Consider the following 23,310-nt stretch of genomic DNA (forward strand, 5'->3'; position numbering starts at 1 on the left):
GGTATTTTTAAAAATATTGTTCTGGCTAAATTCAGAAGATATGATCAGGGGCACCTTGGTGGCTCAGTTGAGTAAGTGTCTGACACTTGATATCAGCTAAGGTCATGATCTCACCATCATGAGCTCAAACCCCCGCATTGGACTCCACATCAGGCGTGGAGACAGCTTGAGATTCTCTCTCCCTCTCTTTCTGCCCCTCCCTCACTCGTGTTCCCTCTCTCAAAGAAAGCCATGTAATGGCAACTTGCCTTTGCAATTCTAGAGTTTTTTCAATGATAAATATAAAAGGAAAATATTGAAAAAAGAAGAGATTTTAGGGAAAGTCAGACCTTCAAACAAAGGGGGAAAAGGAACATAACTACAGCATGAGTTCAGGATGTGGTCAACCAGATGGAAAGATGATACATCAACAGATCAAATAAGCAAGCCATGGGTTTAAAGACAAAGGAACTCTATGAAAAGAAACCAACATCCTTGAAGTTCATTTCCATAAGACCTCCTAATGCAAACCAAATCATCTGGAATCACAGGTCTTTATCTCTTACATGAGCATACCTGGATGGTTACCTTGATGGTACTTCATTCTCTGGCACTCAGTATAAAGGAAAGCAAAGAATACCATGATGTATTTCACAGTTACAGGTGAGCCCGTTTGTACTGACTTGTTTTTATCTCAAAACAAAATACCAAAAGAGCCTACCAAGTTGACCTTGTATGCAGAGAAAATCGAGTTCATCTTTGGGAACATGTATTAAAATGGAAACTTCAAAAAACTTGAGACTGAGGGAATCAAGTACCATCATTTGGGAAAGGTGAGTAACCTACACTAAATCCATCAAAGATTTTTGCTGGACACAATGTGTTTCGAGTGACGTCAGTCCTCTGTTGAGCAAGTTCTTTGGCAGTAGGAGATATTTCTGATTGCTGACCACCGCTGTAGGAACTGCTGTGACAAAGGTGAAAGCACCTGTGACAAATTCTGAAACAAAGTTCTGATACAATGGCAGAGGAAATTAGAGATAAAATTGGTTAGCCTGAAGAAATATCTGGAAAAAAACAGAAGAGGAAGATGACATCCCTTAAGCTAATCGCTACCCAGTTCTTCTGGTTACAGGTTTGGAAAGCAAAGATTTTAAAATGTGACAGCAGCTACTTCAAGCTGAGGATATGCATAGAAGGAGGAACACGCTGTAAGAATGGTCCCATGTGGTGCTGTTCTGTTGTTACAGGAGCTACAAGGATCGTAGAGCACATTATCCTCATGTGCCTTCCTGGCTCCGAGGATAAAGCGCGTGTTCAGTCTCCATGAGCTTCATGCATCTGCTCACCTGACCATGTGCCGCGGACGGACCAGGTAACGGAGGAGGGAGACAGGTTCAGAAGCGCTCCTATCTTTAAAGAAGGCATGTCTTTCTCATCACACAAATCACAGTATTGAAAACAAAACTTAAAGGGGGTGACTCATTGGCAAGAGTAAAATGGGGATGGAAGAAGCTCTTGAAGTGGAAAATGATGACAGAGGAGTGAGAATGATTCCAGGGCTGTGATCAAGGAAGAGAAAGAATGGGAGAAAAGCCAACTCACGCTGGGGAGGAAAATGGGAGGAACATGGGACAGACTGTGATGACTTAGAGAAAATGGTGCACAAGTGAGAGGGAAGAAACAGAGGGGCTGACTTAGGTCCCTGAAGCAAAATGACCCATGATGGCTGGACAACTGTCCAACTGAACAAAACAAATGCTGGCTTGGCTTGGTTCTCCTGGGGAATATGGTCCTGGGGAGGGTTTTTCAGGGTCCAGCGTACCTTCCCAAAGTCTTACCATGGTGCCCATCCCACACCTGAGCAAGAACTCTGTAAACAAAGGTTTTGTTCAACTGTTGTAAGCTCTGCACAGTAAATAGAAAGATGTACACATATGTATGGAAGTGATTCACTCCCTCAATGATAACGTGTCAAGTTTGAACAAAGACGTATACATATATCTTATCAATTAGTTCATTTTGAAGATGTCTCAGGTAGGCAAAAGTATGATGAAGTAGGCAATTTCATACCAGGATTGTGGGAATGTAAACAGATGCAGCTGTTTTGGAAAACAATTAAGTATAATGTATCAAGATGCTTAAAATTCTTATTCTTCCCTCATCAGTGCTGGCAGTAGGTATTTATATTGACGGAATGATCTTTTGGAGCTGTGCATGAATACTTGTGCTCAGAGATGTTCATTAAATTACTTTAGATACTAGTAAAAGGATAGAAACAACCTAAATACTGACAATAGTCAACAAGTTCGACCAATTATATATATGCTGCACCACATTTATCATATAACAAGTCATTACAAAACTTAATGGCTTAAAATAAAAATCATTTATTCTGTAGGTTAACAGTTTGGACTGGGTTCCATGTGGCTATTCTTCTGGCTTCCTCTGGGTTTGGCTCTCTGAGCTATTTCCGATGTCCTATCTGGTGCCTCCTTTGGGGAGATGGGGGCAACTAGGGGTCTTCGCCACACAGTCTTCAGCCTCCAGCACATTAGCTTGGGGATTAAAGAATGCATTTGGAAACGTGCAAAGGTTCTCAAGGCTCAGCCTTAGAACTGAAAAATGGCTTTTCAACCACATGGTTTTGGCCAAAGCAAGTCCTGGTTCAACCCAGATTCAAGGATAAAGTAAGTAATAGATTCCACCTCTTCATGAGAAGTGCCCATTTTGGTCTTTGATCCCAGTTGCTAAAATACTCTGTGCCCACAAAAATCTCATCTGTGCAGTCACTCTGTGAAAAACCTTATGTCAATGCTAAACAAAAAAATAAGGGTGCAAATTTGGATATACAATATGAGGCAAAATAAACTTGTTATAAAAGCAGGAACTAACACAACCAGAAGTTAATAATAATTGTATTTTGGTGGCGGAATAATGGACAATTTTCCTGTTCTTCTTTACATCTCTGCGTTTTGAAAATCCCAATATAACGTGAACATTTGTGCATGTATATGTGTACACACACACACACACACACACACAGGTGTGCACTCATTTATGCACAGAAACAGAGAGAGAGAGAGAGAAAAAGAGAGAGAGAGACAGAACACTTCAGCTTATGCTTTCTCTAAATGGAGATATATATCTTGTGGTAGAGTTGGGGGGAGGGTGAGAATGTTTTTAAAACTCATTATGCTGCCTTGCTATTTACAAAGCAGTCATTTGCTCCTGATTGTGAAGGGGAAAACACCCAGTCTACATTACTGCTTTCGTATAATGAGTCACAAAACCTTTATTAAAGTTACAAGCATCATTAAAAAGACCACATATAATTAGAACATAAAGAAGAAAGCAGAACAGAAGGGATTTAATGCAAACGGAACTAATGCTTTTCCAACAAACAATATTCTAACTAGAAGTGTGATTGAACTCTTCCTCGGGGTATGCAGAGCAGCAAATGAAGGCCCACACTACCCAGCTACTCTGTAATGGGCCAATAGGAGAGCAGAGAGCATGGTTTAATGTCTGGAGAGGTTAAAAACCACAAAGAATACCGTGGAGGGTGTTTATTCAGGTTATAACAGCTCAAATCACAGGCAGAACTGAGTGGTCAAAAAATGGATTCTTTGTAGAAGAAGAGGACTCCAATCACTCTTGAAGTTTATGATGAAATATTCTAAATAAAATGTATTATAGAAAGAATAAAAAGCCAGAAGCCCAGCAAGAATTAATTGTTCATTGATTGTTTCATTGATAACTGTGGCAGGCAAACAAGTGTGAACTCTTAGGCTGGATGAAGTGAAGCAAAGGAGCAAACAAAGCTGGGTTCCACATGCACTTGACACACGGGGTACCCACGTCCTAATGCAAGAAGGCTTTCTTCTCATTATTTCCTTTGTAGTTCTTGGGTGGATTTTTTAAAGTTTATTTATTTATTCTGAAGTGCACATGAATGGGGAGGGGCAGAGAGAGAGGAAGAGAGAGAATCGCAAGCAAGTTCTGCGCCAACACGGGACTCGAACTCATGAACCGTGAGATCATTGCTTGAACTGAATTCAAGAGTCAGACGCTTAACCAATGGAGCCAAGGTGCCCCTTGGATAGAGTTTTTAAATTGAATTTTATTTTATTTTTAATTTTAATGAAACATCCATAGGCACCAGCATTTACATAATTGACACTGTAAGCGTTGGTGGGAGAACACTATTGCTTTGGTCCATGGCTATCACTCCATGCTCTCTGCTCCATGCGCTGTTCTAGGTCTTGCAAAGAAGAACAGACATGCATTTGGGGTGTTGGGAACATAAGGCAGAGGCCAGTTGGTGGTTCAGTCGGTGAGGAAGGGGACAGATGTTGAAGGGTTCTTTAGTCCAAGGAAGACACTTAAGATTTTACTTCCAATATGATGGAAATTTATTGGAAGTTTGATTTTCTATGGAGTGACATTATCTGACTTAAAAGATCATTCTGGAATTTGCAGGGAGCAAGAGTAGAAGCCGAGAAATGATTTGAGTTATAGAAATAAAGGTGATGAAACATGGTCCTATTTGAAATATATCATGAAGCTATCACCAACACACTTGGCCAATGGACTAACTGTGGGGTGTGAAAACAATGAGCCAATGTGTTTGGCCCAAGCAACTGGTTCGAGCTAACATTTACTGAGATGAGTGATAACAGCTTCTTGAGAAGAAATCAAAAGATTTTTATAAAGACATGGGAAGTTTAAAATACCTATTAGACATCCAAGTTGAGATCACAAGTTGCCTGTAAGATTTATAAGCCCAAAATTCAGACAAGATGGAGGCTGGAGATTAAAGCTGGGGAACTATCTGTGTATGAATGGGACTGAATGGGATCACCCAAACAATAGGTGCCTAGAAAGTAAATCATGCAAACACCGAGACTAATCTTCATGGATAGAAAACTTTTTGTGTTGCCAGACACTGTTATTGTAAACATGTAACTTTTCTCAAAACTGTAAATTTGATGTCACTTCAATCAAAATCCCAAAAGGAGTGCACACGGAATCTGAGCCTCTAATTCTTTTTTTTTTCCTTTAAGTTGATTTATTTTGAGAGGGAGCACAAGTGGGAGAGGAGCAGAGAGAGGGAGAGAATTCCAAGCAGGCTCTGCATGGTCAGTGCAGAGCCCAACATGAGGCTCGAACTCACGAACTGTGAGATCATGACCTGAGCTCAAGTCAGACGCTTAACCGACTGAGCCACCCAGGTGCCCCTAGACCTCTAACTCGGAAATGTGTATGTACTTATGCTAAGATGTTTTTGTGTTTGTGTAACAGACAATTCAAAATTGTTCAGGGAAAAGGACCATTCCTTGGATCATGACTTTCAGTGATAAACCTGCAGTTATAGGTTTATTTCTGTAGGTCAGGGTTTCCTGTGCTATGAGATTGGGCTGTATTTTCCTCTAGATGTTGTCCTTTGTCTTCGTGCTCGTCCCCTCCCCTGTGTGCAGAACTGACATTGCTGTCCAACCATGGTCCATGTGAGGAGGAAACACTGCTTATGGAGTGGGTCTCTCTTCTTCCTAGAAACAAGGCAGCTCTGTCCCTAGAGCTTCCAGAAAGCCTCTCGGCCAGCCTTGGCCTGAACAGAGTCACGTGCCCTGTTCAGTCTCAGGGCCCAGTCAATGTCAACAATTCATCTTAGGTCTGGGGCTCTGTCCTGAGGAACATGAGCTGCCTGGTGGAGGAGAGGCAACTGAATGAAAAGAGGCATATGTTGGGGGCGGGGAGTAAGAAAGGCAATGGATGCCGAGTAAAATATAACAACGTATATTGCTAAACCAGAGAAAAAATTCACACAAGAAACAAAGACATGGTTAAAAGAACAGCGAAGGAGCTCTTGGCTGGCTCAGTAGGTGAACCACATGACTCTTGATCTCAGGACTCTGAGTTTGAGCCCCACGTTGGGCATAGAGTTTACTTAGTAAAAAAAGACACTTAAAAAATACTGAGGAAGAATTTGCCCTCTTGAATAACATAGCAACCTGTGGAACTATAGTGGTAGAAATGTGTGCTAATGGCTATTAAAAAGAACAGAGCCAGAATTCACTATATGATGAAGGCAGCATTTAAAACCAGTAGACACAAATGGATTATTCAATCTATGGTATCATACAATCAATGACACATTTAGGCAAAAAATAAAAGGCCAACTTCACAATAGACACAAATATAGACTACAATTAAAGAACTTAAGATAAAATATGTGTGTTATTTCAAAAAGAAATGAGAATTCTAGGGGCGCCTGGGTGGCTTAGTCGGTTAAGCGTCCGACTTTCGCTTAGGTCATGATCTCGCGGTTCGTGGGTTCGAGCCCCGCGACGGGCTCTGTGCTGACTGCCAGCTCAGAGCCTGGAGCCTATTTCAGAGTCTGTGTCTCCCTCTCTCTCTGACCCTCCCCTGCACACGCTGTCTCTCTCTCTCCTAGAAATAAATAAAAATATTAAAAAAAAAAAAAAAGAAATGAGAATTTTTAAAAAATAATCTTTTGGTGAGTGAAAACATTTCTGAGCAAGTCACAAAGCCCAGTATCTGTTAAAGAAAAGGGTGACAGATTGTGCAAGATGAAAGTTGAAAATATTTGTATGACACAAGCTGACATTCCAAACCTGAGAATTAGCCCAGGAGGAAATATTTGCATACTGATAGCATAAGTTATTTAACAAATATCCACAATGCAAAAATGGGGCACAGGCATACTTCAAGCTAAGCCTTCAAGCTAAGAATTTCCTGCTCACAGCTTGACACTTTTCCTGGAGGGCTTTCTAGAATACCCTCAGCAGATAGAAGCTCTCCACTCCAGGGGGGTCCCAGAAGACTCCATACGGGAAGCACGGACCCACCACTTTGCCTCAAAGGGGATATCTGTGTGGTGTCATGACCAATCCCACCCCACCCCACCTGATCAGTCCAAGGCTAAACCTTGGGACCATTCATTTCCATCAATGTATTCCCTTCCCTGTCCTGCCTCCCTCCATCTCTCTCTGAAGAGCACATCCTCATGAGTCCCTGAGCTGACCCAGTGTGCAGACAGAGTCCGCACCTGACAATCTCCCTGCTCCCACCGCTCATCCTGCCTCCTTCAGGTAAAAGTCATTCCCGAGGGAAGTTCTCCAGACCCTCCAGACTAACATAATCCCCTCCGTTACATGCCAGCGGCTCCCAGACCTCTGTGAGAAGCTCTCCTGTGGCCGACTCACACATTCCGTCTTCCCTGCTGGACACTGGTTTCCAGATTCAGGACAAGGACTCATTGGAATTCAATCTTGCACGTCACAAACCAGCATTTTAACAGATGGTATAGACTAGATTTGAATGGACAAAAGAGAAAAATGTCAAAGAGCATCATAGAAAAAAAATAGTGGACGTTGGTTCTTTGAGGGCTTTTTCATGTATGTACGTGTGTGTATTTGCATTACGGTGTATAGAACGTGTATTTCTTCTTGTGGTTCAGACCCCAGGTGTTGACCAGCCCCTGTGCCAGACCATACGCTCTAGGAGGGGACGTTGTTTACCTGCAGGGATGTTGTGTCTGCTAAACCCACGACAATTGCCAGCATGTGGTGAAATGCTTACAGCAGTAATAATATCTAAGAGGTACAGAGTACCTACTATGTGCTGGGCACTCTTCTGTATGTTTTATACAGATCTCATTTCAAACTCACAGTTACTTGAGGAGACGCTATTGTATAAATTTCCCATGTAAGGAAACTGATGCTGTGGTAAATACTCTGTGGCACGTGAGTCAATATCTTTATTTTCCTTCTATCAATAGTAACAATGACAAAACAATTTGAGCGACAGCCCGTTCCCAGTTATGAGGCTTATTGCCAGTTGACTAGCATACATCATATCTCGTCCACTCCAAATTGTGAAGGGCCGACATTAATATGGCCACTTCTCAGATGTGAGAATTAGGCCCAGGGAAGATACAGGACTTGCCCATTGTAAGGAGCTACAGAGCATTTTCCAAACAGAGCATAGTGAGTACATATTTGAAAACAGTGAGTGGTGGTCCCACATCTACAGGACTGGGATTTCAGTGCCCTGGGAATCACTGATAGTGGCTGAGTAGAAAAATCTTACACACCAATGGCTTTTTAAAAAGCCTCTCTTCCAATAAAGGAGATTAGATGGAGCCAAATGGATGGTTCTAGTGTTTTCTCCTGTGCACCTGCCCATCACTGCTCACGCTCTCGTGACAGGGGCCGCCAAACTCGGCTTTACCACACCCTATTCACCCTTCTGCGGGTTCCACGCAGCAACCGGATTGCTGAAGTAGCCCTCTCTCATTCTTTTTTTAAAATTCTTTTTGGCAATCAGTACCTGTACCTGGAAATAATGGATTCTAGGTTCAGGGGGTGAAAAAGGATCATATAAAAATAGTCCTTTCCTAACATGGTACAGCAGGGTCCTGGAGACACTGTGACAAACGGGTTCCAGGCAAGAGGCATGTGCTCTCCCCCAGCTCTGGAGGCCGTTAGTCTGAAATCGAGGACCTGGCAAGGCCCACCCCCCACCCCCGGAGACCCTTCTGCTTCCCCAGCTTCTGGTTTGCTGACAGTGCTCACTCATGACTCCAACCTCCACCTCTGTCTTCACATGGCCTTCTCTCCTTTACAATATTTGTTATTAGATTTAGCCACCCTGCCCCCCAGGTAAGCCAGGACAATCTTAACTCCAGATTCAGGGATCTGTAACTTCATTACAGGGATTAAGGTGTGTGGGGGAGGGGCCCCATTCAGCTCATCTCCGCGTGGGTTCTCCCAAAGCAGAGCCCAAGTTGAGAGCAGGTGATCCAGGGGCTTACTAGGAAGTCATTTTGGGGAAAGGAGTGTGTGGGCTGGGGGTGGGGGAGGTGCAGTGGAGGAATCAGGGAGAGTCTACAAAATCACCACTGACAGAGCTGAGGCTCAACACCATCTGGAGTTGTGTGTGTAAAGTCTTTCAGAATAGCCCAGAATATGTCTCTCCCTCCACTGTTAATAGGTTCCCATGAACTTCCCTGTACCTGTGGCTTTGGAGGGGCCCAGGCAGAAAGTGAAGCACTTTTGAGCCAAGACACAAGAGCCCTGCCGGGCAGGATGGCTCATAATGTCTGGTGCTTTGAAATAGACCCATATGCCTTACACATTTCAAAGCAGTTTGATTAGGAAATAAGTCACTGCCTTAAAATATGCTTTATTTATTTATTTATTGTTTTATTTATTTCTGAGAGAAAGAGAGAGAGAGAGACAGTGTGAGCAGGGGAGGGTCAGAGAGAGAGGAAGATGCAGAATCTGAAGCAGGCTCCAGGCTCTGAGCTGTCAGCACAGAGCCCGACACGGGGCTTGAATCCATAAACCGAAGTAGGATACTTAACCGACTGAGCCACCCAGACACCCCAAATATTCTTTATATTTGCTGATCTTCAGTTAAGACTGCATTGTTTCCACAAGACAGGCCAATCTCTTGCAAGGCCTTGGCTTAGTGGTTAAATGGGTTTTACTGAAAAAAGAAATGCATTTTAGACTCAAAAGAAAAAATCGGAAATCTTCATCAATAAAAGCCGGGGTCTGGTAGAATTTAAGTCAAATTTACATTTCACTTAGTCCTGAAACTCATCGCCACCATAGAAAGTAGGGTGGGCTTCCCAGCCTGGACCCTGGGATCTGCAAAGAGGGGGCTGAAGGCAGTTCAACTAGTTACGTCCTACTGCGCCGATGAGGTCATTGATGGTCCACAATTAATTGTTAGATATTCTAAGAGGACCGACCAACTACGTGATGTGTATAGACTTGTATTTGAGGAACAATAGTAAATTCAGTTTTCGGAAGGAGAAAGGAGAAAGAAAAATCAGCCTTGACCCAATAAAGCACATTTTATCACCTAAATAACGGACACACAAGATACAGTTTACAGCAGACATTTTTAGAGCCTGTGGACCTATATTTACATTTCAAAGGAAGGCTGGGTAGCCTTTAAATTGCACACGTCCGTGGGCTTGGATTCTTTGCCTCCACCTGTTTTTTCCCCCCTGTTGATCAGGGCTTCTCGACATCAATCCTATGGATATCGGGGCCACGTAACTCCTCACCATAGGGCTGCTCTGAGTGTTGTGGGATATTCAGCGGTATCCATGGCCACAGTGTCCTAGATGCTGGCAGAGTCCCTCTGCACATCAGTTAATGCGAACAGAAATGTCTTCAGACATTGCCAAATGTCCCTAGGGAAACAAATTGCCCTGAAGAATCACTGCTGTCCAATAATGCTAATTTCCTTTTCACTGTATGCCAGCGAGTGCAAAGGAGTGGTTATCACCCAGATTTTGAGTCAGACATACCTGGGTTCAAATCACACCCCACATTGTATGATACATAGCTCATCATTTATTCAACAAGGTAAGTTACTTAGCATCACTTAGCCTGCTTGCTCATGTGGAAAATGGAGAAAGGATGCCTACCTGATAAGGTCAGTTTGAGGAATAATTTGCAGCATTGATGTGAAGTAGTTGGCACAGTTCTTGGATTATACTGAGCAGACAATAGACAACAGCCACCATTGTTCACAACAGGAAGCAGCAGCCTGCTGCATCCAGAGAAAGGGTTCATTACCACTGTAAATACCGTGATGAATATGATTCTGCATCATAAGGAATCCTATTTTTCACAGGTGTAAGTGAGGGTTTAGTTTTCATGCCCAAAGCAATGGGATGCAAGGCAAGATACAACAACATGACGGGGNTGAAGTACTCAAAGTCTAGGAAAGTCTCAGAGATTAAGAAAATTTCAAAGCCACGTAAAGAAGCTACCCAGTGGCAGGAAGTTTGAGGAGTACCTTAGAAGAATGCAAAGTCCCCCTAGACTGGACGCAATAAAGACTATTTAAATTCTGAACTCTGGCTAAGTACAGATGCCACAGGCTTGAAGGTCCTAAGAAGTAGCCACCTGTAGTGGAACACAGATCACAGGTCCTTCTTTGGATTTCTGCACTTGCCTCCTTCTTTTGCTTGTGCACTTTGGCCTTGGATAAAATACCACACCATGGATCATGGCGTCCAGCTTGGGGAGTCTCCAAAAGCCAGGACTCCATCCACAAGTGCAAGAGATTGGTCTCTGCAGGTGAACTGTAACTGATGGGAAACAGGAGATGCAAGACAACTGGACAACCAAGCCTCACCCTCCTCTTCCTTGCCCCTTCTGGAGAAGTCCTCTGTGCTGAGTGAGCACTGGGGCAAGGGGAGCCCACTAGGTCCTCTCGCGGCTGGCCGGGAAGTTGCGCCCACTCAGTGGTGCAGTCTTCCAGGCTGCTGCACATCTGCCCTGCTCTGCACCTGCCTATTTTCCTTTCAGCGTCTGTCTTTCTCAAGGAATGCAACAAATACCCGTGTATCCCAAACTAACATGACCAGAGCAGTCTCAGTCACAGAGAAGAGATACAGCAGAATCTGGATGTGAAAGGACAAGTTCAGTAGGAGTTGCCTTAGCCATTTCTGGATTAGATTTTTTTTTTTAACCAGCTCACGGGCAAGAGGAAGGAGACGTTAATATCAAGGCAGTGCTGCATACTACTTAAATTAGATTTTTTTTTTTTTTAACCAGCTCACGGGCGAGAGGAAGGAGACGTTAATATCAAGGCAGTGCTGCATACTACTTATAGGTTATTGAACAAAATCACCATTACATAGAAATTGATATAATTAGGTAAGTGGGCCCCAGTCATTTAAGATTCTGGGCACACAAGGAGACTAGTCGAAAATTTTCCCAGTTAGGGAGTCCCCTGGCCTGCCTGGGTTACAAGTCACTGCACAAACCTCTAGGAAGCACAAAATCCAGAAAGACTGATCATTCCTGCTCCCCCTTGAATTCAGTTTGCAGGGCGGTCGGCACTCGTCTGGCACAGCAAGTCAGCAGATTTGTGACACAAAACTGGTAAACGTCTGGTAGTTAGCTGGAAAATGGTCATACGGACTTTCCATCTTCCTGAGCAAAACAGAAAGGAGAGTCTCTTGTCTGGGGTATAATAGTCTGATTTTACCGTTTTACAATGAAAACTCTTTCAGAGAAGAGAAAAGCTGTCAGGTAGGTCAGAGATTATTCTCGAGAGATTACAGACCAGCAGCCAGACACAGCCTTGGCTCAGTCTTGTCTTTCAGAAGAAGCAATGATTGCAGGCGACTTGTAGAGGCATTGATCATGGACCACTTTTTTTAAATGTCTTTATTTTATTTTGAGAGACAGAGACAGAGAGTGAGCGGGGGAGGGGCAGAGAGAGAGACACACACAGAATCCAAAGCAGGTTCCAGGCTCTGAGCTGTCAGCACAGAGCCTGACGCGGGGTCTGAACTCACAGATTGTGAGATCATGACCTGAGCCGAAGTCTGATGCTTAACTGACGGAGTCACCCAGGCGCCCCAGATCATGGACCACTTTGTAAACTTGGATATTGCCGGGTCAATGTAGCTCATTTTTATTAATGGAAGGTAGAGAAAATCACCCCTGATATTATTGAACAAATTCCTTAAATGCTTGAAAAAGAAGATGGAGGTTTTGAAGAGAAACTGAAACACTAACATGTCTTAAAGACTTTAAGAGAATAATGTCAGAATTATGAAACACATATTACCAGTTGTAATAACTTTAGATATTGGAAATAGATATGAAAAATATTTATTAGAGCATGCATTCATAATAAGGGTGCTATTACTTTAAAGGGAGGAAATCATGTTTTGGGGGGAGAGCAAAAAAATCTTACTCTATTTATGTGTAAAACACAGATATACGTAGAATATATCGAGGTATATNATTACACACATTATATATTAAATAATTATAATTACTAACATATTAGCATATGTACAAGATATATGCTAACAGTATGTATTAGAGAGGCACTGCTGTGCTCGGCAGAGGGAGAGGGAAACTCTAGCCCTTTTGGCACTTAAAACCTCAGTAGAGAAACAGGACGTATCTATGGTCAGAGGTGATAAAACACTGAGACTGATACTTTCAGGCCCCCAAAGCAGACAAGTCCCCTTGTGCGTGTCTGAGGCCAGGCATGGGTAAGGGTGACAGTACCCATGTGGGAGACGCTGTGGACACAGTACAGACCTGTGAGATGAGAGGTTTGGAGGGATAGGTGGGCGTGTGTGTGCGTGTGGGAGAGTGTGTGAGAGAGTATGTGTGAACATGAGCATGTGTGAGCCTGCGGGAGCGTCAGCCTGAGTATGTGAGGGAGTGTGTGTGTAAGAGAGTATGCGTGAGTGCACGTGTGTGTGTCTGTGAGTGTGCATATATGAGTGTGAATACAAGTATGTGAGAGAGAGAGTGTGAATGGGTGTGAGCATGAGTGTGTCTGTGAATTGTGTGAGGCTGTGTGAGTGTGTGAACATGAGCGTGAGAGAGTGTGAGTGAGCATGTGAGTATGTGAGAGAGTGTGAGTAAATATGAGCATCAATGTGTCGTGTGAGCATGAGTAGAATGTGTGAGAACATGAATGTGAGAGATTGTGTGAAGAGTGTGTAAGAGAGCATGAGCATGTGTGTGAGCCTGTGAGCATGAGTATGTGAGTGTGTGAGTGTATATGTGTGTGAGTGTATGAGAGAGTGAGCATGTATGAGTGTGAGCCTGTGTGAGCATGAGTGTGAGAGTATGTGAGTGTGAAAGATTGTGTAAGAGCAGGTGTGTGAGCCTGTGAACATGTGAGCATGAGTCTGTGAGTGTGAGAGTGTGTATGAGAGTGTATATGAACCTGTGTGTTCATAAGAGTATGGGTGTGTGAGTGTGGGTGTGAGACAGTGTGTGTGTGCACACGCGCATGCACGTGCACATGATGGGGACAAGGGAAAGGAGGAAAGGAGAGATGACAAACAGAATAAATACCAGCTGGACAAGTGCTTGTCCAGGAAAGCTTTCTGGAAAAGGAAAGCCGTCCTGAGCTTTGACAGGAGCCCATGGTTGAGAACTCCCTGTGAGGAGAGCACATCCTGTCAGGAGGTGAGGAACAAGCGTGAACTGGGGCGTGAAAGTCGGAGCCCAGAGCGCACCCAACGGTGGTGGCAGGTGGCGCGAGTCTGGCTGGGTCTGAGCCTGGTCGCTGGCTGAAAAGGTGGCACAGAGCTGGGGACGGCGAGGGGCTCCCGTGCTGAGGGGACCCAGCCACCATCAGAGGGACCCGGTGGGAGAAGGCCGGGGAAAGGGAGAGGCACATGGGAAGAGCCACCCGGCAGCCAGGGCACCCAGAATCCAAACACAGAAGTGACCACGTCCCAAGGAGCCCCGTCGGCAACGACTGAGCAGAGCGCTGGAAGCCTGACGCCTGACCTTTTGGCTTTCAGTTGGCTGAACTGCTCGTTCCGGAACAAAACCAAGACCACACAGAGCATGCTTGTGTCTGGTGCGTGGAAATGTGGGATCGAGAGTATTGGGGAGGCTGATGAAATCCAGTCTTCCCCAAAACCAACCAGCCAGGAAGGACTGGAAAAGGGCCTTAGCCACTTCTTTATTAGAACCCCAATTTCTCTTCTCTGCCCGTTGCCTCCACTTCATTCTGAGAAAAACAGAAGCACAACCAGACCTTGCCTCTTCCTGACTTTAACAAAAGGACTCTCCACGCAGTTTAAGCGCATGGCAGGCTGATCCACGCTAAGGCGCGCACGTCCACGTCACAGCCATTTGCATGAATTGCTGTCCTGCTTTCTGCTGAGATGCTGGTTAATCACATACATACACTGTGTTACAGAACTATATCTATTACATATGCTCCTCTTTCCTCAATAGGGGCATCCTGTGTTGGGACTCCTGTTGGAAGAGAATGTCATTCCAGATGTGCTTAGAAAGAAGCGTCAGCACGAAAAGATGCTCAATCCTAACTCATCATCAAGGAAATGCAAATCAGAACCACGATGAGATACCACCTCGCACGGGTCAGAATGACAGCAACTCAGGAAACAACAGATGTTGGCAAATATGCAGAGAAAGGGCGAAACTCTTGCACTGTTGGTGGGAATGCAAACTGGTGCAGCCCCTCTGAAAAACAGTGTGGAGGTTCCTCAAAAAATTAAAAATAGAACTCCCCTAGGACCCAGCAATAGCACTGCAAGGTATTTACCCAAAGGATACAAAGATGCTGATTTGACGGTGCAAAGGCACCCCAGTGTTCACAGCAGCACTATCAACAATAGTCAAATTATGGAAAGAGTCCAAATGTCCATCAACTGATGAATGGATTAGAAAGATGTAGTATGTGGGACCCCCGGGTGGCTCAGTCATTTGAGCATCTAACTCTTGATTTCGGCTCGAGTCGTAGTCTCATCGTTTGTGAGTTTGAGCCCTGCATCAGGCTCTATGTTGACAGTGTAGAGCCTGCTTGAAATTTTCTTTCTCTACCTCTCACTCTCTCTCTGACCCTCTCGCTCTCAAGATAAATAAATAAACTTAAAAAAATTTTTTTAAATAGGAGATGTGATGAATATATATACAATGGAATACGACTCGGCAATGATAAAGAATAAAATCTGGCCATTTGCAGCAACCTGGATGGAACTGGAAGGTGTTATGCTAAGCAAAATAAGTCAGTCAGAGAAAGATAGATACTGTCTGATTTCACTCATATGTGGAATTTGAGAAACACAACAGACGAACATAGGGGAAGGGAAGGAAAAATAAGATAAGAACAGAGAGGGAGGCAAACCATAAGAGACTCTTAAATATAGAGAACAAACTGAGGGTTGCTGGAGGGGGTTTGGGGGGTAGGTTAAATGGGGGATGGGCAGTAAGGAAGCACTTTTAGGGATGCGCACTGGGTGTCATATGTAAGAGATGAATCATTGGGTTCTACTCCTGAAGCCAAGTCTACACTGTATGATAACTCACTTGAAAATAAATTAATGAAAAAAAAGAAAGAAAGGAAATCTACATCAAGTTAACTAAACAAAAAAAGAGAAGGATCCAGAAATGGAAAGACCATAAATCCTATCTACAGCACCCCTTGAGTTGATTCACACTCTCAAGTGCCTCATATTATTGCCCTCCCTTTTTTTCCTCGTAGGGCTGTGTTATCAAAGATGAGGAGTGTGGAGGCGGGTGCCGTGTGGGCTGTAGTTGCAAAACCAAGTGTGCTTAGTTAGAGCAAGCGGTCGCTTCTCACATTATATGCCTGCAGCGCCATGGGACAAAGCAAATGGAGGGGAGGCTGGGGACTAGTGTCTTAGGCAAACTGCAGAGATTTACGAAGTAGACAAGCACTCAGGCAAGACTGGCAGATAGAGACTGCCTATCGAGTAAGACTTGGAAATCAAGTTACAGAAAGCTAGAAGACAGTGCGAATTACCTTGCTCTCCCTTTCCGTGTGGAAGACGGCGTGAGCAAAAGCAAAGGGACCACAGGAGACAGAAGGGGCAGGGAGCAGGCAAGCCCAGTATCTAAACAGTCTCTTGGAGACACTGCCTAAGCCCCATTCCCTCTGTCAAAAGGAAGCAGCATCAATCAGGGCTGAGGAAAGATGAAACCTCTGGAGAGATTCTCCAGCCGAAGATCTGGAACTTTTTGGTTGCATGATTTTCACATCAATTAAGATCTCTCCGGAGTGAGAAATGTCCATCCGGACTTTAGCTGAACATCCTAATTCCTCTTTCCTTGTATCCTAACACTTTCTGCCTGTAAGAGAAAATGTATCCGACCCTGTTAGGAATTCTTGCCCTGAATGCATAAAACAGAAAGCGTATTAAGACTCTTACAAAAAGAAGCTCAGATCCCATGGGCACTGAGAATGATTCATTGACATCATAATCTTCTTAAAAGCTAACCTAGGGTCAGCGAAGAGGGGAGATGGAAAAAGCTCTTATTCCTAGAAAAAAGTCTAAAATAGACAGTTGAGAAAAATTTTAAATGACAAATTTTGAACAAATGGTTTTGATATTTGCCTTAGAGTAGAAACTTCTTGAAAGGCACTGCGGTGTTGAAGGAATAACAGTGTTTAGAAGAATCTTCCCTAAGAGCAATGGAGAGGCTGCATACCAGATCCATTGGAGGGACAGAAGAAGGGTGTGCCTCTAACGAGGATGTCCAGCATGCCAGAGCAGAAGAAACAAACCAGGGACACCTGGGTGGCTCAGATGTTTGAGCATCCAACTCTTGATTCCATCTCAAATCATGATTTCACAGTTCGTGGTGATCAAGCCCCGAGCTGGGCTCCATGCCAACTGTGCGGAGCCTGCTTGGGATTCTCTCTCTCTCCCTTTCTCTTCTCTTGGCCCCTACCCTACTCTCTCTCTCAAAATAAGTAAATTAAAACTTTTTTTAAAAGTTAAAAAAGAAAAAGAATCCCAAAGCCAGAAGCTCTGGGGCCATTATTTTATGGCCCCAATCAAATAAAACAAATATTCTGAGCTTCTGTTGCTTGACCTGTTTATTGCAAATAGTGTTTGGTGTTTGTTTTAGCAGAACAGAATGTCTGTCTGTCTGTCTGTATGTATGTATGTATTATTTTTTTAGAGAGAAAGAAAGGGAGCACACAAGCAGGAGAAAGGGGCAGAGGGTGAGAGAGAGAGAATCAGTGTGGAGCCCGACAGGAGACTCGAACCCACAAACTGAGAGATCATGACCTGAACCAAAATCAAGAGTTGGACACTCCACTGACTGAGCCTCCCAGATGCCCCAGCTTGGTGCTTGTTTTAAAATGTGTCTACCAAGTCTTTGATACCTCTCCCTTCCAAAGGCAGGGTCTATTTCCCTTCACTGGATTGCAGACTGGATTCAATGAGTTGCTTCCAGCAAATCCAATATGGTCTGTGTGTTGGTATGTGAGTCCTGAGTCATGAAAGGCAGTTTTCCCTTCGCACTCTCTCCTGAATGACTTGTTTGGGGGAAAGCCAGCTGCCATGTTGTGAGGTCACTCAAGTAGCGGTCCGTCTTGATGGAGAGATTTACTAATAGGCCCCCTTCTAAGAGAGGGGGTCTCCCATCTAAATAAAATCTTCAGATGATCACAACCCCAGCCAACATTTTGACTGTAATTTCCTAAGAGACACTGAGTTAGAACCAACCGACCTAAGCCACTCCCAAATTCCTGATCCACAGAATCTGTGAGATAATAAATGTGTATGGTTTTAGGTCACTAAGTTTTGGGGTATTTGTTATACAGGCAGAGATGACCGAGTAACAACCCATGTCACCTCACAGAAAACATGTGAAGATTCAGTGAGACAGAGTTTGTGTAAGGACTGTAAGGGCTTGTGCAAATCCACGGTAACCGCAACGTGGCCCCTGTGCTACACTCCAGTGGCAGTGGTTTTGAGCACACCTGGTGGACAGGCTGACCCCAAGGCTGTAACCCAGCAAGGCAAGGGCTGTATTCTCCCTACTCTTCCCCAACTGGGTCTCTACCCATCCAGGCTATTTCAGAGGCAGAGCAGTGGGTTATCAAGTATCTGCTAACAGAAGGAATCAACACCTTTTGAGCCAATTATTCATATTCTCTAAACTTCAGGTCCCTCCATTGTAAATTAAAGGAGTCAAACTAAACAATCTGAAATATTTGTCCTGGTCCTGAAATAATTCCAAAATCCAGTAGACAGAGGTTCACATGATATATTTATTTTAGGGACCCCTGGGTGGCTCAGTCACGACCTCTGCTCAGGCCATGAACTTGTGGTTTCTGAGTCTGGGCCCCACACTGGGCTCCCTGCTGTCCTCGAAGAGCCTGCTTCAGACCCTCTGTCCCCTCCCCGCCCCTCCCCACTCGTACTCTCAAAAATAAATAAAACATTAAAGATCCTATTTATTTCAATTTACAAATAAAAATATTTAAGAATGTTTATTTTATATAAACAAAAATAAAGAGCTCCTGCTACTGGCTAAGTGCCAGGCACTATATTAAATGTTATACAGGTGTCATTTCATACTCTCAGCAGCCCTCTGAGGTGGGTAATGTTATTGTAATAAGAAGTCAGTGGCATGGTGAAGTGACATAACTTTCCCAAAGTTACACGTGATGGTAAAGTGAGCCTGTATTTGAAACAGGGAGACTGATCATTACAATCCAAAGACGAGCCTGTTTGAGTTTTTCAACTTCGTGGTATGGTGAACTGATCTGTCTTCATGCTGGATTACAGGACAAGCAGAATTCCTTATGAATATTCATAATCCCAAGCCTGACATGCAGCAAATTATGCTCATTATCAAACAATGTTCATTTAATGAACGAGTGAGTGACTGAATGGATGAGCGTGCAATGTGGTGTGGAAGTACCTTTAACTCACACTAAATATGGTTGCAAGAATTATGGGAAAATTCAATATTTGGGGCTCTGTGGGCCATTCACATATTACTCTTCAGTTACTGAGTGTTACAGAGAAAGTGTACCCCTTAGCCCTCTCCCTAAACATCAGAGTGTTACTTTGTACTTTATTAAAGTAAATGAGTAATGGGGCGCCTGGGTGGCTGGGTTGATTAAGCATCTGACTTTGGCTCAGATCATGATCTCATAGTCCGTGGATTCAAGCCCCACATAGGGCTCTGTGCTGACAGCCTGGAGCCTGCTTCAGATTCTGTGTCTCCCTCTCTCTCTGTCTCTCCCCAGCTTGCACTTTGTCTGCTTCTCTCTTTCAAAAACTAAAAAATAAACAAATAAATACAACAAATGAGTAATGTACAGAATTGTCAAATCACTATGTTGGACACCTGAAACTAATATAAAATTGTATCTCAACTATATTTCAATAATAAAAAAATTAAAAATACATTTAAAAGTTTAACAAGTTAAAATTCAGAGAAATGGCATAACTAAATTTTAGAATAAGAGATGGAGTAGGTACCCCTCATAGAGTTGTACGATATCAGAGATTCGACCCACTTCCTATCAGATCTAGGACAGATTTGCTTCTTCATCTGAGCTTCGGTCTGAGGTCTGGGTGTAAGGGGTGCTATCTGGTTTTCTGTGGCCCAAGTAACCCAAAGCCGTCACTCCCTGAAGTGAAGCAATCCCATAAACTTTGCCCTTAGTGAAGCCTATGATTCACTTGAACATGGAATTGGAAGAATCAAGAATTGAGAGAGGGAGGCAAACCATGAGAGACTCCTGAATGCTGAGAACAAACTGAGGGCTGATGGGGGTGGGGGGAGGGGGAGGGGGGTGATGGGCATGGAGGAGGGCACTTGTGGGGATGAGCACTGCGTGTTATATGGAAACCAACCTGACAATAACTATTTAAAAAAAGAGAGAGAATCTATACACAAGATTTTGGAAGTTTCAAAGGAGCTTTGATTTGAATATTGTAATTCTCTGAGAATTACTAAATCCCATTTTCATGGCGTAGATCATGAAGTCTTTGGAAGGATGGCTTCCAAATGATATTACAATAGCCATTGTGCCACCAAGATTTTTTCTTTCTTTCAAAAATGTGAGGGAAGATACCCGGAGGTCTGAGATGAGTGGCTTTGGTGCTGGAGAACCATCAGAGATGAGGAAAGACCCTCAAGCTAGAGCCAATGTTAGCTAAGGTTACGAGGCCCGAACGTAGGAGCCAGTTCTCAGAAGAGAGCACAATACCGTAAACAGAAGTAGAAACCTTGATCTTGAACAGAGAAAGAATGATGTTAATTACCACGATGTCCTAGATCACATAGCCAACTGTACTTCCTACATCGTGTTCTGTGGCAAACGTTCTTATTGCGTTGTAAATTGTGGAGATGAAAACACACCACACCCTCCCTAGCCCTGCCCCTAGAAACCATTTTTGCTCCGAGTTATGTGAATTCTCTGCTTTTCCTATGGTTTCTCTGTTACCTGAGTTACTTTGATTCTTCATTAATTCAGTAGATTTTATCATTTAGGGTTTTTGCTCCAGAAGGGCTTGGAGGAACTGTATATCCTAAGCTGTTTCATGCTTAAATGACTTTATTTTTCAATGACAGTTCAGCAGATGTTAACATTCTTTCCTTATTTTGTTTCTTGGGCAATTTGCACATATCAAATCCTGCACTGCAGTACTCAGGGCCTGCCTGACTTCCCCTTGAGGCTGGCTTGTTCTTCTGTCTTTTGTCTTTTTGAAGTTCTCAGAATGGCCTTGGTTTTGAAGACTGCATATCAATTTTTGTGAACCTGGTGTGATTTTCCAACCTGCAGATTCGGTTCTTTACCAAATCAGCGATTTTCCAGGCAGTTTTGTAAAAGTCTATTGTGATTTCACCCTCAAGGTTAGCAATTATATGCTAGAACTTTTCAGTCTGTTTTCCATATCTACTAGCTTCTCTGATTACAACAAAATATTTGTTTTAATTATCTGCACTTTGGTCATCTCTGATCCTCTCAAATCCTCTGGGTGAGTGATGTGACATTGGGTGAGCCCCTTCTCTTTCTCATTGTCCTGTCTTCTTTATTAAGTCAGAGACAATATATTGTTCTTTAAATATGTTTCCTTGGGCATGCCTTCCTTTCCATCTTGTTCCCTTGTTTATCCATATCGCCTTTGAGCTATTATTTCTTTGAACGCATGTCTCATTAACTTGTCACACAGCATGACACAGTTGTGACAAATTCTCTGGTGCTTCATGAATTTTGTTTTCCTTTTAACTTCTTAGTCTGTCATTCCCAGGGTGTGCTCTTTTTCTTGTATGTTCTGTGCCACAGTGTGATCATAGACACCCCACAGAGTTCTTCTTTATCCTGCTCAGGAGTGAAATGCTGTGCAAGCACATTTTCCTCGCTCTGCTGTGATATTGATGATTTGACCCACTTCTGATCAGAACCAGGATAGAATTGCTTTTCCTTCTGAGCTTCAGTTTGAGGTCTGGCTGTTAGGCGTGCTTTTCGGTTTTCCGTGATCCAAGGGGATGGCAGGGAGGAAGGGGTTCTGGGGTTATCTCTTCTGCCATGTTGTTTTGTGTGTTAAGTGCCCTGCACCTACTTGTGCCTGAGAGATGCCCCAAAGCCTCAGACCTGGACCCCAAAGTGAACTATGGGGTCTTTACTTCCCTTTTACTCACTTACCCATTCTTGCCACTTTTCTTCTCAGTGGCTCTTTCCAGAACCCCATGGTTAAGGAAGATAAGGTTGCCTCTCAGTCTGAATTTCCACATATTTGGAGGAGAGAGACCCAAAAACTTTCTAGATTTGTGAAATCACCACTATAGTTTCTGGGGAATGGAGCAGAGTCAGGAATGAACTGTGCTCTACTTCACTCAAAATACCATTTCTCTCCTTGATTCCAAGTTTGGGGGCTTATTGAATCAGGTTATATCCATCTCTGTGTTTGGGGCTATAAGTCCGTTGAGGTGGGGCTTCTGGTTTCCATGAAGTTTTTGCTCTTAGGGTACAAAGGATGAGATTCTATAATGCCTTTGCAATTTTCTATCTTAAGTTGCAAGTTTATCTTTACAGCAAACCTCCGGTATCTTTATTTAACAAAACAACTACAACAAAAACAACCCATCCTTTTCACTTTATCTCAAGCATCTTTTGCAGGTTTAGCTTTGTTTGTTAATTTGTTTCTCATCAAATGATATTTTGGGACAAGAATTAATAATACAGCCACCTCGGTTGATTTAAATAAATAGTTCTATTTTCATATTTTTGTTATTGGTGTAAATAAAATAAATGCACTGTATAGAGTCCCGAAGGGAGCACGAAGGATTGAGATGCAAATGATTTTTTTTATCTGTGGTTTTTAAAGATATAATCAAGAGGAAATAGAGTCTAAATGTCCCCACCTTTGTTGTCTGTGGGCAGGGACTTCTGAGTATGGAGAGGCGAGTGGTGGAAAGGGGCCCCATTCCTGCGTCCCCAGCCTGGCGCTACCCAGTGTCCGTCAGTCCTAACAAGGCTGGAGCATAGCAGGAGCCTGCATAAATTAACACTGCTGCCCTGCGTCTGTGTCTGGTGTCATCTGGGTCATAGCTGACCTTCCACACCCAGGTCCACCCAGGCGTCCTCACTGCTCCTCGAAACTGCTGCCACCACCTAGCGCCCCAGCAGCACCTACTGGATGCCCCCTCAAAGAGCGCCTCATGCCCTGGGTGGGGTGAATCCCCTCCAAGCACCTGGTCCACCCATGAATTTTTCTCTTCACCTCCCCATCGGCAGCTGCAGCTGCTGGCAACCTTGTGGATGTGAGTGTCACACACACCAGAATATAAGCTCCGTGATGCACGAGACCTGGTCTCTCCTGTCCAGCACTCCATTTTTACCATGACTCACATCCCATGAATCACATGCATTTCTGAACTCAGTCAGGTCTGCAGGACTGGTCCTCAGCTCCGGATTCCTGCTTGGCATTCGAGTTCTCTTCCAGCATCTGAGCTCTGCCCCGAGACTCACCCCTGGCTT

The sequence above is a fragment of the Crocuta crocuta genome, unplaced genomic scaffold (genome assembly GCF_008692635.1).
Source record: "Crocuta crocuta isolate KB4526 unplaced genomic scaffold, BGI_CrCroc_1.0 scaffold89, whole genome shotgun sequence".
Classification (NCBI taxonomy): Eukaryota; Metazoa; Chordata; class Mammalia; order Carnivora; family Hyaenidae; genus Crocuta; species Crocuta crocuta.